This window comes from Chlamydotis macqueenii, chromosome 13 (genome assembly GCF_036417535.1).
Source record: "Chlamydotis macqueenii isolate bChlMac1 chromosome 13, bChlMac1.mat, whole genome shotgun sequence".
NCBI lineage: Eukaryota > Metazoa > Chordata > Aves > Otidiformes > Otididae > Chlamydotis > Chlamydotis macqueenii.
In genome coordinates this window covers 19,284,308-19,298,713 of record NC_141568.1, presented here as the reverse complement: position 1 = coordinate 19,298,713, position 14,406 = coordinate 19,284,308, and the positions used below count along the sequence as shown (strand labels likewise).

Below are 14,406 nucleotides of genomic sequence, written 5' to 3'. Positions count from 1 at the left end.
AAGCTGGGTGCCAAGCCACCGGCTTTGCCTCTGCATTCGGGAGCAGCTGCCGTACACAAAGGGAGCCACGCGCCCGCCGCCGACCGACCCACCGACCGACCGGCCGCCGACAAAGGCGGGGGTGGGGCCCGGGCCGCTCACCGCCGCCCGCCCGCCCGAGCGGGGGCAACCGCGCTGTCGGGGCCGCCCCGCCGCTGTTGGGGAGCGGAGCGGGGCGGGGGGAGCGGGGTACAGCTGGGCCGGCCGGGGCCGAGTGGCGAGAGAGCAGCCGCCGCCGCGCTGGCACCGCTCCCCGGGAGGAGCGAGCGGCCCCCGCGCCCCTCCCCGCCCCGCCCGCCGCCCCCCCGCCCCGCTGCCGCCCGGGGAGGGGCCCGCGGTGAGGGGCGGAGGGGTGGGGGTGCCCTGCCCGCGACCGGCCGCAGGTTCGAGGTGAGTAACTTTCACTGCTTCCACCACTTTTCTGTCTCTCTTTTTTTTTTTTTTTTCTTTTTTTCTTTCTTTTTTTTTTTTCTTCCCCTCAGAAACCTCCTTGAACTCTCACAGTCACCGGCTGCCGAGTCAAAGCAACACACTACAATGATCCAAAGTTGTTGGGTCAGTGGCCCACGCCGCACGGCTCCATCCGCTAACCCTGCGTGCAAGTTTTCCTGACCGCAAATCCTGCTCCAGAACTTCTGGAGGAAACACGAAAGCAGTACAAAGGCCATTTAACCTCTTGACTTGTGCCTGGCAGCCAAGGCCTGAGGAAGGAGGAGGCCGAAAATGTGCCCTGAGGCGAGGTTTCTGTGACAGGTACGGCTGAGGCCTGTGCGGTTATGACACCAGTGGAGATACACCCCAGACTCTTCAGTTTACTCCATTCGGTTGCAAAGCAGCAGTGACAGCACAGGAACACGAGGTTGGGCCTTACAGCACCATCAAGACTTTCTCTAGAGGTCCGACCTTCTCTAAAACTCCATTCCTAGAAATCTTATTTTCGGTATTTACAGTGGCACCGGGAGCTCCTGCTAGCACAGGAGGCACCAGGTCACCGTTACCTGGGGTACTGATCCTGAAGGGTCACACTTTCAAGGAAAGAAAGATCTCCAAAGTGACATTTTGCACAAAGAGCAGAATTAAACAGCACAGATAGACAGCGGTATTTATACGGAGTATTTAGGATGTGACTTTCTAGAAAAAAAAATGTACATGAACTGGTAAATGCCTCGGTAGAAAAGAAAACAGGCCTATTCTGTCAAATACTTAGTCCAATTTCATATTCATTGTGTCAAGTGCTTTTAACCAAAGGGAGAAACTGCAAAGTCTACGCTCTGGCTGGAAGGGAAGCGGCTGAGGAACATCCAGCGCAGAGCGTTCACATAGGTGCACCCCATACCTGCACCAGCAATTATTGATGCTCCTGAGAAACAAACTGATCAGAAATAGAGAGACCCTGAATCTGTTTCAGCACGGCATGAGGGCATTCCTACAAAGCCGTGCCGGAAAAGCGGTAGCGTGTAGGCACAGCAAACTCATTTCAGCGGAGGTTACTAAAGTAATACCTGCTGTGTTTTATTCTCTGGGTGACAAACGTAAAGCCAGGTGTAAGAGTTAGGACAAGCAGCTTCTCAGGTTTAGGAACAGGCTGTTGGCACCAAGTTCTGAGGTGCTCTGCTATGTAAACAGGCATTTCCTGACTGCCTTGCGCTGGTTCACCACACTTTTAAGGGAATCTGAAAGCCTATTCCCATGGAATTCAGAGGGAAATTGCTTCAGTGAGGAAGGAACGGCAAATGACGCCAAGTTTAGGACTTGGTCCTGTTGTCGTAGTGCAAGGAGCCTCTGCAAGGCTGCAGACCCCTACAACGGGTGGGTTCTGGGCAGCGGCCTCCGCTCTGCAGCCAGAAACCGGAGCAGGAGGCAGCAGGTGGGAAGCAGGCAAGGTGCTGTGGTGGGCGGGCAATGACTGCCTCTGGGTTAGAAAGTCTGAAATTCAGAAGATAGGCAAATAATGGTGATGGACATCATGATGATTTTAAGTATTCTGATAGAACACACTGTTTCTCCTGAAAATAAAAGAACAGGCAGCAATAGGAAAACCCCAAAACATTCCATCTTGACATCACTGGCACAAGAAGTTAATGTAAAATTGAAACTAAGTCACAATAAAAAAAAAAAAAAAAAAAAAATTAAATTCCAGCTAGGGAAAACACTTATCTTCAAAACATTATTTGGTGAAAAGTTTTGAAATACTGTCTATTTATACAATTAGGAAACTAAAATGTAGAAATCTGGTGATATTTTCAATAAAAAAAATTCCAGTTCCTGACTATAATCTGGCTTTGGCACGTCTACTGAGTGCCCAGGTCAAGTCTTTTGCAGAACTAGTAAGACCGCAGTGAAATTAATGAGTGAGTTAAAGAAAAACAGAAGAAAAACTGGGATGTATATGCTAATTTGTTTTTCTTTTTAAACAAAATACTAGGTTTTATGTGATACTGTGCCAGAGAGAATTTTACTAACTAAAACGGCAGGCAAGTGTGTGTTTTCCTTTCTCAATGCCTCTTCAATGTAGTTTATTAAATAAGTACACTTGCATAATCTCTGCTGCACTTCACATCCATATACATGATGTCAAATCTCTTTGTTAGTACCACTGCCTTTATCTCAGTAGTACATTAAAGATGGAATATGAGCCAAAGCATTTATATCTTTCTGTACTTATCATTTGAAAGGAATAAAAAAAATTTCTTTTCTCAAGCTATTCTCTTTAAGGTCCTTCAGGAGAACTATGACTTTAGAATTCTACTTTTTTTTTTTTTTCTTTCAGAGCAGTTGGACATACAAAGTATTTGCAATTTTGAATAAGCCTTCCCTCCTTTTTTGCCTGTTTAATAAAAGTAAGCATCTATCCGGAGTAAGTGGAGTACTCCAGTAATTTCCCTGGTCCTGGGTAGCCTTGATTTCGAAGAAACTTTTTGAAAAAAGCACTGTTCATAAAGATTTGAATGTATGCCTGCCGATGCCAACAATTATGATTCAGGCAGTAGCACACAAACTGTGACTTTGTTCCATCTTCAGCTATACTTTCTTCTGACTCATCACCACAATTCAATTCTAAAAGCCATTAAGAACACTCAAACTGCTTTTCTGATGCAAGAGCAGAAATTGTATTGGAGTGAATCAGTCATATACAAAACTTGAAAGCGTGCATGCACAAATTTTCACTGCTGCCCAGAAACCTCTCAGCTTGCACAGGTAAACAGGTAACATTCCAGGATTCCACACACTCCTGGCAAGCCCGTTTCTTTGTACCAGGACATAGCAAGGGAACGTGTTTAATGGTTACGGCTTATTTCCTTTATCTTTAACCTTTATCTTCCCTTCAGCCTCTGCAAACTACTGTGCAAACCCTGTGTTGGTCTCCCAGCTCTGTGACACAGACACAGTACCAGAAGCTGAGTAACATCTTCTTTCTTTTTACTACACAGAAGCACTGGGAGGAGATTTACTCCCACAAATAGCAAAGTCAGGAAGAAACCTCAGAGATTAGAGCAGACACACCAGCTCCCTAACATCCAAGTGTTCAGATAGCCAGCCAAGTCTCCTGGACTCTTCGCTCCAGTTTCACAATGCAGAATCAACATTTTAAAAGACCTGACATTGATCTTCACAATGTGGGGTCCGCATCTATCGGCTCCTGTAAGAACTGGGAGGAAGGAGAGGAGATGGAGGAACACAGCATCCCCGATGTCACCTGGTAAGGAGCAGTGTCTCAGCCCCTTCCCCCCAGAGCACACGAGCAGGATAAAAGGACACAATCCAAAAATTATGGAATGCCAGAGGAGAAAGGAAAGACAGAGCACCAACCAGGTCTGGTTTAGAAAATAATCTGAAGCCTCCTAGAATCAATAGGAAGTCCCTTTAATTGACTGCAATGGGCTTTGAATTACACCTATATTCTACTTATCAAGTACAACTGCTGAGAATCAATAGTATTTTGACTTACCTCTCAAAGCAACAATCACACTGGTAACTTCTGGCTAAGAAAAAGTGCTATTAACCGCATATTATTTCATTAGAGTTTATCTCACTAAAATCACCTTCTCATCAAGACTGCAGAGTCAGCTGGCATTTATACGTGATCATGCAGGTACGAGTATCCTACATAAATGAGGCAGGAAAGAAAAAACTTTTGTCCTTAGTATTAATTCAGATTGAATATTCATTGATATCTACATTTCTCAGCAAGTATCTCAAGCAGGAATCAATAAACACTTACTAGTCACTGACCATGTTCCCTGCAGTAGAGGAGGGAATGTCGGCCAGCAGATGGGACCAGCCAAGTAATCGGGAGAGCTGGAGTCTGGTGCTTGTCTGCCAGGTGATCATTACCTTCTCTTTGTCCCCACTGCAGCATCTAGAAAACTAAAGATCAAAGGGTTTAGGGAAAAAATTACTTTGTAATAGTCATTCCTTAAAAATACAAATCATTATGTCAAAATACAAGTATGGAGTGTTGCAGGAAAAAAAAAAAATCACAACTGAAAGTTATAAAGTTCTTGGTTTGTGAAAATTCTATTTCTTTCAGGCCTAAGTCAGGAAATGCATTACTTTGTGAAACTGGGAAAAACAAAATTATTAAACTTTTCAGACATTTACATGTGCCTGCTTTGATGTTTCTGTGGATTGCTGAAGTCTTTCATCTTACCTGAAGTACGTTACCACCTCAACTCACATGTGACAACTTTAACCATATTCTAGCAGAAAAACAAATATTTGAGTTGTTTACAGAGCTGAAACAACCACTAATACTGCTGAACTGTGTTACAGCAAAAAGGTGCCTGCTGCTTTAAAGAGAGCATTCCCCAGCCCTCCCAAATAACCTGTGTGTAATGGCCACTATAGGATTACTTTTTGGCAGAGTGAGTATCCTGTGCTATTGCCCGCAGTGTCACAGTATCCCGACACGCTGGTACACAGTTATTGTCAGATAAAGACCCCGTTGAAAAACACACTGATTGCAGTACCGAAAACAGAAACGGAACTGTCCGGTAATATAAAAATTGACTTCTTTAAGAGAACAATGACTGGAACGGTGTCATTTCTAGATTAGCATTAAAGAATAAAAGCTTTAACTGAAAGTAAGAAATTGTTGCAATGTATTCCTTTCTTCCAGGGATGCCCTCTTAAAGCAAAGCAGAAAAACTTGGTTGAAGATTGCTCTATGTGTACATATATATATATATATATATATAAAATCTAATTGATATCATCTGTTGATATAAAGCTGTGTAGTATGTTTCTGTCTGTTTGTGTTTCCCCTCCAGTCCTCTCCACGTTCATACATTTATTGAATTGAAACAAAAAGAATTATTAAAAGAGGGGGGGAAAAATGCTGGCATCTATTCTTTAAAAGGAATTTACAAGGAAAATGTCTACAGAAAGAACAAACATGCTCATCGTGAGCAATCCAAATTCTTCCTTAAATTTCTGTATTAGGTTAGAGGAATTTTTCAGGCAGAAACTTTCATTTTACAGTAGAACCAAATCTAATTACTGGAAGAATTATTTTAAAGAAATGTATCTGAAAAGTCTTAGTGAGATCTGGTGAAGAGTATTTCCGGGTGAGGAAGGTTGCATTTAACACTTGTATCTGCACCAGATTCACTCAGACAGGTTTTCCAGTTTTAATTGCATGCAGTGTTCTATTAGGTAATTATTTGAAATACACAGCATATAGCTGTATAACCTCTGATGTATTTCAGGTGTCTCTTTGTAAAGCATCTAAGCAAGCATGTGGTGATGTTCTTGGAGTGATCAAGAAATTATCTGTCTGTGATTTTGCGAGTTTAACGCAATAATACTGTACTTCCCCACAGAGAGGGCACACTTACCCTCGCGAGCCTGCGTGGTACCCTGCAGAGACCGCAGCGCACGACTTTGGTTGGTGAGCGTGGAAGGGATGGGCTTGGGTTATAGCTTGGAAGCCACTGAAGGACTGGACGAGACGCTGCAGAGATTTAAGGTAAAAAGCCATCTATAGTCTTAGTCATGCCATAAAAATAAAAATCATTATTTAGGAAAGCTGCTGTTCTCGTGTCCCGTTCAAATGGCACAGAGCCTTATTGTGACATTAACCTCACCTTCTGCCAGCACAGCTTATAACAGAAAAGAATTAGTGATCAACGCTAGAGAATATGTGAAGATACACAAAAATGTATCCACTTTTGATAGGACTGTAGCCATACAGCTTTTTTTTGGATAGATCAGATCCATACAATAACTGGAAGTAGCCTTCCAAAGGACTCATTAGTTATCCTTTAGGTCTCCTAATTAACGATGTAGTCTTCTGAGAGTATATTAATAACTCTGGTATTAATAGCAGCATAATTCTAGCTGAGAATTATAAAAATAAACCACTTTTTTTACAAGTCCTTGTACAACAGAATTTGGGACTTAGTAATAAACACATACATAAATCCATCAGATTAAAAATTAACCAACAGATTTCTAGAAGTGTGATCTAGAGACCACAGTAACCTCTCCACAATGAACTGCTGTACTTCCATTCAGGAGGTTTTAGTTCACTTTATAGAGTCCAGCTCCCTTTTTTGATGCTTCAGTGGGCCAGGTCTTCAACATGGAAAAGCTGAAGGCAGATTTCATCCCGTTCTCTAGACCGTTTCCCCAAGCTCATAAACACCATGTGCCAAGCTGTTCTTAAAGAATCAGCCCTCATTTCCATGAACGGCTAATATTTAATAAAACATCTGATCACAAAACCAAATCTAAAAAAATCAGTACTAAAATAACACTCCAACTTGCTACTAAATGCAATATTCTTTGATGTAAGTCCATTTCAACTCCATTTATTCCAGGGCTCTACAGCAGTCAAAATAATCAATGCAGAATTTTCCATGTGATTTACACATCGCTTTTTAAAATGAATTGACTGAAACAAAAAATGCTTATTTCTGCTGCCTGGCTTGTTTTCTTAAACATATTCTCTTTCTTTTAAAGTGAGAGAATGACCTCTGCTTCAGGAACAATTTTCTGAGACAGTGTGTTTATCAAATGGCTTCTCTGCTTTCATGAAAACAATTTATTTTCACTGAACTCTTCAAGATAAGCGTTGAAGTCAGGAAGAATGTACAATGACATTTATAATTACATTCAAGAAACAAATATTTTGCTAAGAAAGGTTTGGAATTTTTATCTTTTTTTAGAGATACAAAATATTTTATTTCTTCCAACATACCATTTAAAGATATTTTCTCCCTGAAATTACAAAGTGTGTTTTCATATGCATGGAAAGCGAAGCCCAGGACAGTAATCTTCTCATAGAAAGGCTACAGTATGCATCCTAAACAATGAAAGCTGTAGCATAATCCCTACAACCAAATTGCCTTCCCTGCCCCACTCTCAGGAAATAATCTGCAGACAAATGACAGGGAGAGCAGGGGGACTGGTGACCTTGCCGAGCCTCCTCCAAACGCCCAACCTTACAGAACAATTGTCCCCTGGAATGGCACGTCCACCTCCCCAGCTTTCCTCCCACGTTTTCCCCTTGCTCAGAGACAGTTCCTCCAGCCGCAGAGCCTACGGAAGTGGGGCATGGTGCCTCCCGTTTTTTGGGGATAGCAAGGATCCTGCTGAAAAGCTCCCTCTGTTTCCCTTTTCCCTGTTTCAGCCCCAGACCTGTTTTTGGCTACCAACAAAAGCTCAGTCATGCCAGACAATTCCTGCTTCCTGCCATGTTTGAACTGCCCCTAAAATCAAGGTAATCCATGAGGTACCTCATCTTTGAGGGCAGGGCACCCCCAGTTTTAGCCATCTGGTGCCTGTATTTTCAGATGCAAATCCAATCACTACCTATGCAAAAGCTGCCCATGAGTGTATTCAGGAGTCCTGTTTGGGCTGCCGGGAAACGCGGGCCTTACTGGATTAAAAAGCACATTGCTATCACTCCAATGAACGCCCTTTAATTTGTGAGAATTCATTTCAGAACTAAAAATTTAAGATCTGGTTTATTCCTTATCAGTCAAACATCCTAGCTTTTCATTATTCCATTTTTTTTTCAGTGCATGGAGGTAGTTCTCCTCATACAGATTCTCTGATAAAGTTCTCTTCTGGAGACGTACTCTTTTTGTAGGCTCAGCCAGCGAAGAAATATCATTCATTTGTAAAACTCATCAAAGAGAAGTGGAAGAAAAAAAACCCAAAGCAGCTGAAAAGAGATTGTATTTCGCTAATACACACCGAGGCTTTATTTAAAATATACAATGTTAAATTTGATCAAATATCAGCCCACCATTCAGAGTGAAATAATCTCTTTTAATTTGCATGTATCTGTGTGTGCCAAAGAGAAGCGTGTTTGCTTTCAAGCAGGTGCACATCCTGCTATGACTAAATCTCTAACTCATCAAATTGCTTCACCAGTGTGGGACGTGCCCTTTTTTCTGGAACAGCTTCAAGCATTTTCCCCAGCATTTCAGCCACCTGTTTACTGAGTTCATACTCCAAAGGAGATGCATGCAATTAGAAACAAGGAAATGAAAATAAATGACCTTGTTTGTTATAAATAACAAAGAGACTCAGCAAAATTAATGCAGTGAAGCCTGACCTCCTGACCTGAAAGAAAGAATCACCTCATTCCTTTGTAGCAGGCTCACAATGCTCCAGCACCAGGCATTGTTATGCAGCTTTGCCTCTTTTGAGGGATCTTAAAGGAGTATATTCTAAATATTAAATGTTTTACAAGTTAGATTAGGAAATTTGCATTAAAAAGCATGTTGAAACAAAGTCAAGAGAGCAATGATCAGGATTATCACTGCTTTATTTCAAGGGCACAGGTAAGCCATGTGTATGTTGATACACTTTAATGTAGTTTTTCAGCTGAAAAAAAAAAAAAACTGCATTCCACGTACTGAAGAGCCAGGCAATGTCTCCTTCGGTGTTCGGTGAATTGTTCAGGGAGAAAGTTTTTAATTACTCAACTCCAGGAAAAGGCAACATTTTTCTTTTGTAAAATATTTGTGCTATGATGATCTGACTTTTGAGCAAAAAGCAATGTACTTCCACAACTACTGCCAAATACACAAGTTTTTTTCATTACCCTTTAATTAGGCACTTAGAAATGCCTGCTTTTGTATGAAGTCTACTGAATAACGTTTCTATGGGTTACATTTTCACTTTTGAATGATTCGTGTCATTCTGGAACAGCGTCCAGCTGTAAGGGAGGGCAAGGTGTTAGAAATTTGTTTCGCCACTTGCCTGGGGAGGTAATGAGAACACGGTTGTTTTGATGGCAGTCCCCACAAAAAGAGCAGTGTGTAATTACCGTGCTGGTTCCCGTCCTGTCACTCTCCAGAACAAGTCTGTTATTAATGAAGCAAATCAGAACCCTTGTAGAAACGAAAGGATAACGCGTTTGCGTCTCGCTGAAAACAGTTCCTACAACAGGTATTGTTGGACGAGGATTTTTCCAAAACTTGTTTTGTGGGGTTTTTTCCCCCTTCTCTCCCAATGACATCCATCCAGCTGCAGAGGGGACTGCAAGGCCCTTCGTAGCAACCAAGGCCTCAGCTCTGGAAGTTTCTCTTCCCTCAGTGTGAATCGAGCAGGGGACAGGGGACAGCGGGGCAGCTCTACCCACGATGCCCGCAGGGCGATGGGCACATCCCCAGTGACGCCGAGGGCCACCAGTGCCGCGGGACAGCGGAGGGAAGGCAGGCCGAACAGTCACGGAGAGGTACTGCGAAATCAGTCTCTTGGGCGGGAGGAGGTGTCGGGGCTGGGCCAGCAACCGCTGCACGTGAACACAGCCCCCACGCCCTACCGCGATGCGGGGGATCCGAGATTCAGCGGTGAGGAGCACGAGGGTGCAGCAGCCCTCCTCCCCACCCTCTCATCCATCCTTCCATATTCCGTATGCAATGGAGCAACTCCACCCCCTTACGGACTCAGCGTGACTCGCTCCTGTACTTTTACAGTAACAGGGTGACCTGAATGAAGAATTTCCAGCAGAAAAAAAAGTCGATGAACACAGCCTCTCTGTTCATGAAGCATCGTGAACAGCTTGTGTTTTTTTCCAAAGGAAAAACTAAATTAAAAACTAAATGGCCCACGTGGCTGACGGCAGGGATGTGCTTAAGTGTTTGATTGAATCAGAACCCTTAAGAGTATTAATTAAGAGCACTGTCTTCTCAATAAATCTGCATTTATTCACACGCACTGAAACCAGACCACTCACATTTCTAAGAACTGATCTGTGAGGCTCTGTACAACAAGCCACATTTGAGGAAGACCTGCACAACGATCAGCCTTCCGAGAGCTGAGCACAACCAGAAGAAATTCAGCTTTTGTGAAGCACAAAGTCACCATCTCTGTCCTGCTCTGGGGCTCTGCATACCAGGTGGAATAGTGGAAATAATTGATCATCTTCTGCAAAAATCTCATTTTTATCCATTCACAATAAATTCTAGGTTTATATTCTCCAACAAATAACTTAAAATTCACATGCTTAATATTTGTCCTGAAACTCACTCATTGAAGGGTTTGTGGAAATTCAGCTTAAAAAGCGCACCATTCCAGGCAGAGCAAACTTGGGGCTCTCAGGAGAAGTCTGTTAGCTCCCCCGCATTTGCTTTATCACAACCTCAATATATGATCTCTTAAACGGGGAAGCCAGTATTGCAAAGATTCTGTTGTTATATATTTATTGGAGACAAAGCTCCCAGACACCTGTGAGCTGCCTGAACAATCAGTGAGTGGAAACATTAGAAAAATGGGAATGGATCGTTTTCATTTTTTTTTGTGAGTGTGTATTTAAAAAATTACCAGAAAACTGACAGTGAAGAAAGGCAGTCAGTGCCCCTCATCAATAACGCACTGAGACCCCAGCAGCTTCAAAGCAGTTACTGTAGGTAGCTAGTGACTTCCATAAACTCTTTCCTGTCCCTTGAGGAATCCTCCGCTTAGGTCTTTCCAGACTTTTTTGCCTTCATATTCCAGCCATTTCTTCCTACAGTGCCATGGCACCTTCGTGTCCTGCCAGCTGCACAACGCCAGTGCCTGCACAGTACATCACGCGTGTGACTAAAAACAAGTGAGCATCTCATAAAGGCTGGGCATCAGCCTGCGCCAAGAGCTGCACACGAAGAGAAATTGCAGGGCATTCCGGAATGAAACGCTGCCTCCAGCGACCTCATCAGAAACCCAACGCTTACCCACCTACCGCATGCTGCTGCTGTAAAGCCACAGCTCCTATAGAGGCATTCTGTGTGGTCAGCCACGGGCAGATACAGCTCTGGGACTTCTGCCTCGTTTGCCACATAGATAAACTCAGGACGCACTTGCGATTCAGAGATGAGTCACGCCGCCTGCAGCATCCAAGGCCACGCACCTACTCAACAAACTTTGGTAGGCTTTGTTTAACCCACACTGTGGTTCAAGTTCCCAGAGCATCACAAAAACTATACTGTCTGCTGTAGACTAAGGAGAGCAATTTGCGTGTCCCTGACGACAACAGCACAAGACAAAAGCAATTTTCCGTTGTTTTCAGGCCATATAGATCTCAAAGGTTAAAAGCTGTAACTTCGGGGCCACACTGGTATTATTTACAGACAGATGAAGAAGAGTATTAGTCCAACTAAATACATTTCCCCCACTAATGGAAAACCTGCATGGGCTATTTCGAGACATAAGGCAGCAGAACAGAGCAAAATCATCTTCTGTGTCACCTGAGCAGTGTGATCTTCTGGCTCAGCAGTTCTAGCCCCTTTTGGACCGGTCTCTGCTCTACCATGTGCTTTATAACCAGGCTTCACCCAAGAGAAATGAATACATGCATTTTTTCCCTTCTTCTGCAAGCTTCCCAGACTTATGCTGCCTCCTTCAGCTTCAGCGATCCTTCAGGTCACCTTTACCTTAGAGCAATGACTCCCATCCTACACCGCCCGCCAAGTTTACTGCAAATCGTGCAAGCACCAAAACCACGCTAATGCGCAGTTTGAACACGCAAACTGGTTGTGCAAGCACAACCCTTTGCTCTGCATCCCATGCTCCAATGTCTGTGCACTACACTGGTGAGACACACCGCATTGCTGGGAAGAGCGGTCTTGCTTTTCCATAACGATAACCTAAACCGAATATTAAGACAGACAAAGAACAAAGACAGCAGGGTTACACTCAAGAATCAGAGCTAGAGATACGCAAATAAAAACGGTATTCCAAAAGGCTGGCAGCGAGTAGTGTGCAAAGCGAGTGATATTATACACTGGGTTTTAAAAGCAGCGTTAGTTTACATGAATTAGATACATAAATGGCTTTCAGATTCAGCTGAACCCAAATCCCCCTGGAAAACAAACGCTGTACTACTTCTTGCCTGTTCCAACTATTCAGGAAGGGCAGCTACCCATACTGGGACAGGAGAGCACAGATTTGTTTCACAAGAATACCGGAGGCACACGCTGACCAAGAAAATAGCTGCGGAGAAGAGAATTCCTACAGACAAACCAGGGCTCAGCCAACTGCAGCCCTTGCAATTAGCTATTAGAGGTGCCACACGGTCAGAGTTATTGTCACCAGCACTGGGGAAATGCTAAGAATTAACAAAAGTTTCCTTCTTTCTTCCCCTGGTTCCCATCCCAGGAGAGGGTAAGCAATACCGCAAACAGTTCGAGAGGACAAAGACGGTGTCAGGGCCGGTGTCCCCTGTCTCAGCACGACAGCCCTTACTGGCCACGGCCCCGGGAGCTACTGCTGAGCACATAATGATTTTGCATTGAAAGGCTAAACTAGCCATGCTCTGGGCTGAACAACCACAACTCTAACTCATTCCTTCATTAAATGTGTCGCCATTCCTTGAGAATGAGAGGTTCTATAGAAAACCACATTGTCCTGTATTCCATTGGTAAACAATATCTTATATATATTAAACCGGTTTATAGTAGTCATCTGTTCTTTTCAAGCTGTGACAGGACTTTGAATTATTTGCTCTATCAGCAACCGCTGTAGTAAATTCCCCAGTTATGCCGTGCGTGGCAGGCTTGCGGAAACACCCGTGACAATGAAGTGAGCGGAGAACTCATACATGACGGAATCCACTCAGCAGACTGGTTTTTGGGGACAGTTGGGCCTCAACAAACAATCCTTTCTTCTCAGTCTATAGAGGAGCTGCTCTGGGGCCTACTTCGGCCATTAGTCTAAGGAAAGCCTTTGTTGAACATATAGCTGCTTCTCACATGGAAAGAATAAATCACATTCTTATTCCGAGTATGTCTCCGCTGCATTCACTGATGTGAATGTTGTTCCATGGCTGAAAAACTGCGTAAACAGCTTGCCCTACGCTGGCTCCATGCTGCTGTGGCTACGTTACTAGCCGAGCAACCTAATTTAAAGCCAGCTTGGATGTGCCTGTAAGATCCACAGCCCTGGCATCAGGCTGTACTGCAGACTGTGTACCCCTCTTTTCAGGAATATTTCGTTCTTCAGGCTGGATTACTGGGATTTGAACCAATTTGGGACCCACTTTGCCTGATAAGGAGGAGTGAGAATCCTATCTTTTCTATGAGCTTAGCGAAGAAAAACCCAGTCTAGGCATGTTTCAGGAATGGTTCAGAGTCTCTAGGTGGGTTTAGGAATGGTTCAGAGTCTATAGGGTGGGTTTAGGAATGGTTCAGAGTTGGGGGGGGTTTAGGGTTATGCACTATATTTCAGTTTCTCAAGCACGTGTCCTGGATAGTGAATGCACACCCTTAAATATTTAAAAAAACATAGTAATCAATGTTCCTAACTGCTTCAATGTACAGCAATTCCATATTCAATCATCTTTACAATCATATGCTGCTTTCCACTCTTCAATTTGCTTCATCATTTACTATTAACTTACATTTTTGCCCATCTTCATATCCTCAGAGAACTAAGATCCAGGTTTCGGCAGACCAGAGGGACCTCTACGGACAGCTTCTATATACAGACGGTTGGCTTTGGATGAACAGAAGTGGTCTTGCATGATACCTGAGCTTCAGTTAGTCAAAATTAAGATTTCTGTCTGACAGAGGGAATCGGACGATCCGTCATCACTCCGGCAGGAAGGCTCCCATTTCCAGGCAGGACGCTACAGCCTCATCCAGGCTTCTGAGTGACTCCTGAGTGTAAGAACAAATACAGCACGTTAGTCTGTGTACCTGCCGACAGAATTCTCCCGTTTGTCATTTGAACTGGAGTCTGCATCTGGTAACAAAAATGCCTATATGTGTCCCTTTTGCTTCCCATTTCAGTTAGCACTTTTTCATTAAGGGCTATGCTACAGAAGAGGACCATGGCTGAAGCATAATGGGAGCTACTGGTTAAAAGGGAGGCTCTCAGGAAGCACCCGTCCCTGAAGCATGCTCTCAATTTTTCTTCAGAGCTACAACAGGC

At 43.7% G+C, this 14,406-nt stretch overlaps 1 long non-coding RNA gene across 1 annotated transcript; it reads right to left on the bottom strand.

Annotated features, from left to right (window-relative positions):
* Nucleotides 1-4,272: 4,272 nt before the first annotated feature.
* Nucleotides 4,273-14,123, bottom strand: LOC147599153 (uncharacterized). Its single transcript, XR_015260061.1, has 3 exons — nucleotides 13,874-14,123; nucleotides 5,877-5,992; nucleotides 4,273-4,407 (listed from the first exon to the last, which is right to left on the bottom strand). It is a non-coding gene; the product is annotated as an uncharacterized LOC147599153 (long non-coding RNA).
* Between the last annotated feature and the right edge of the window lie 283 nt (nucleotides 14,124-14,406).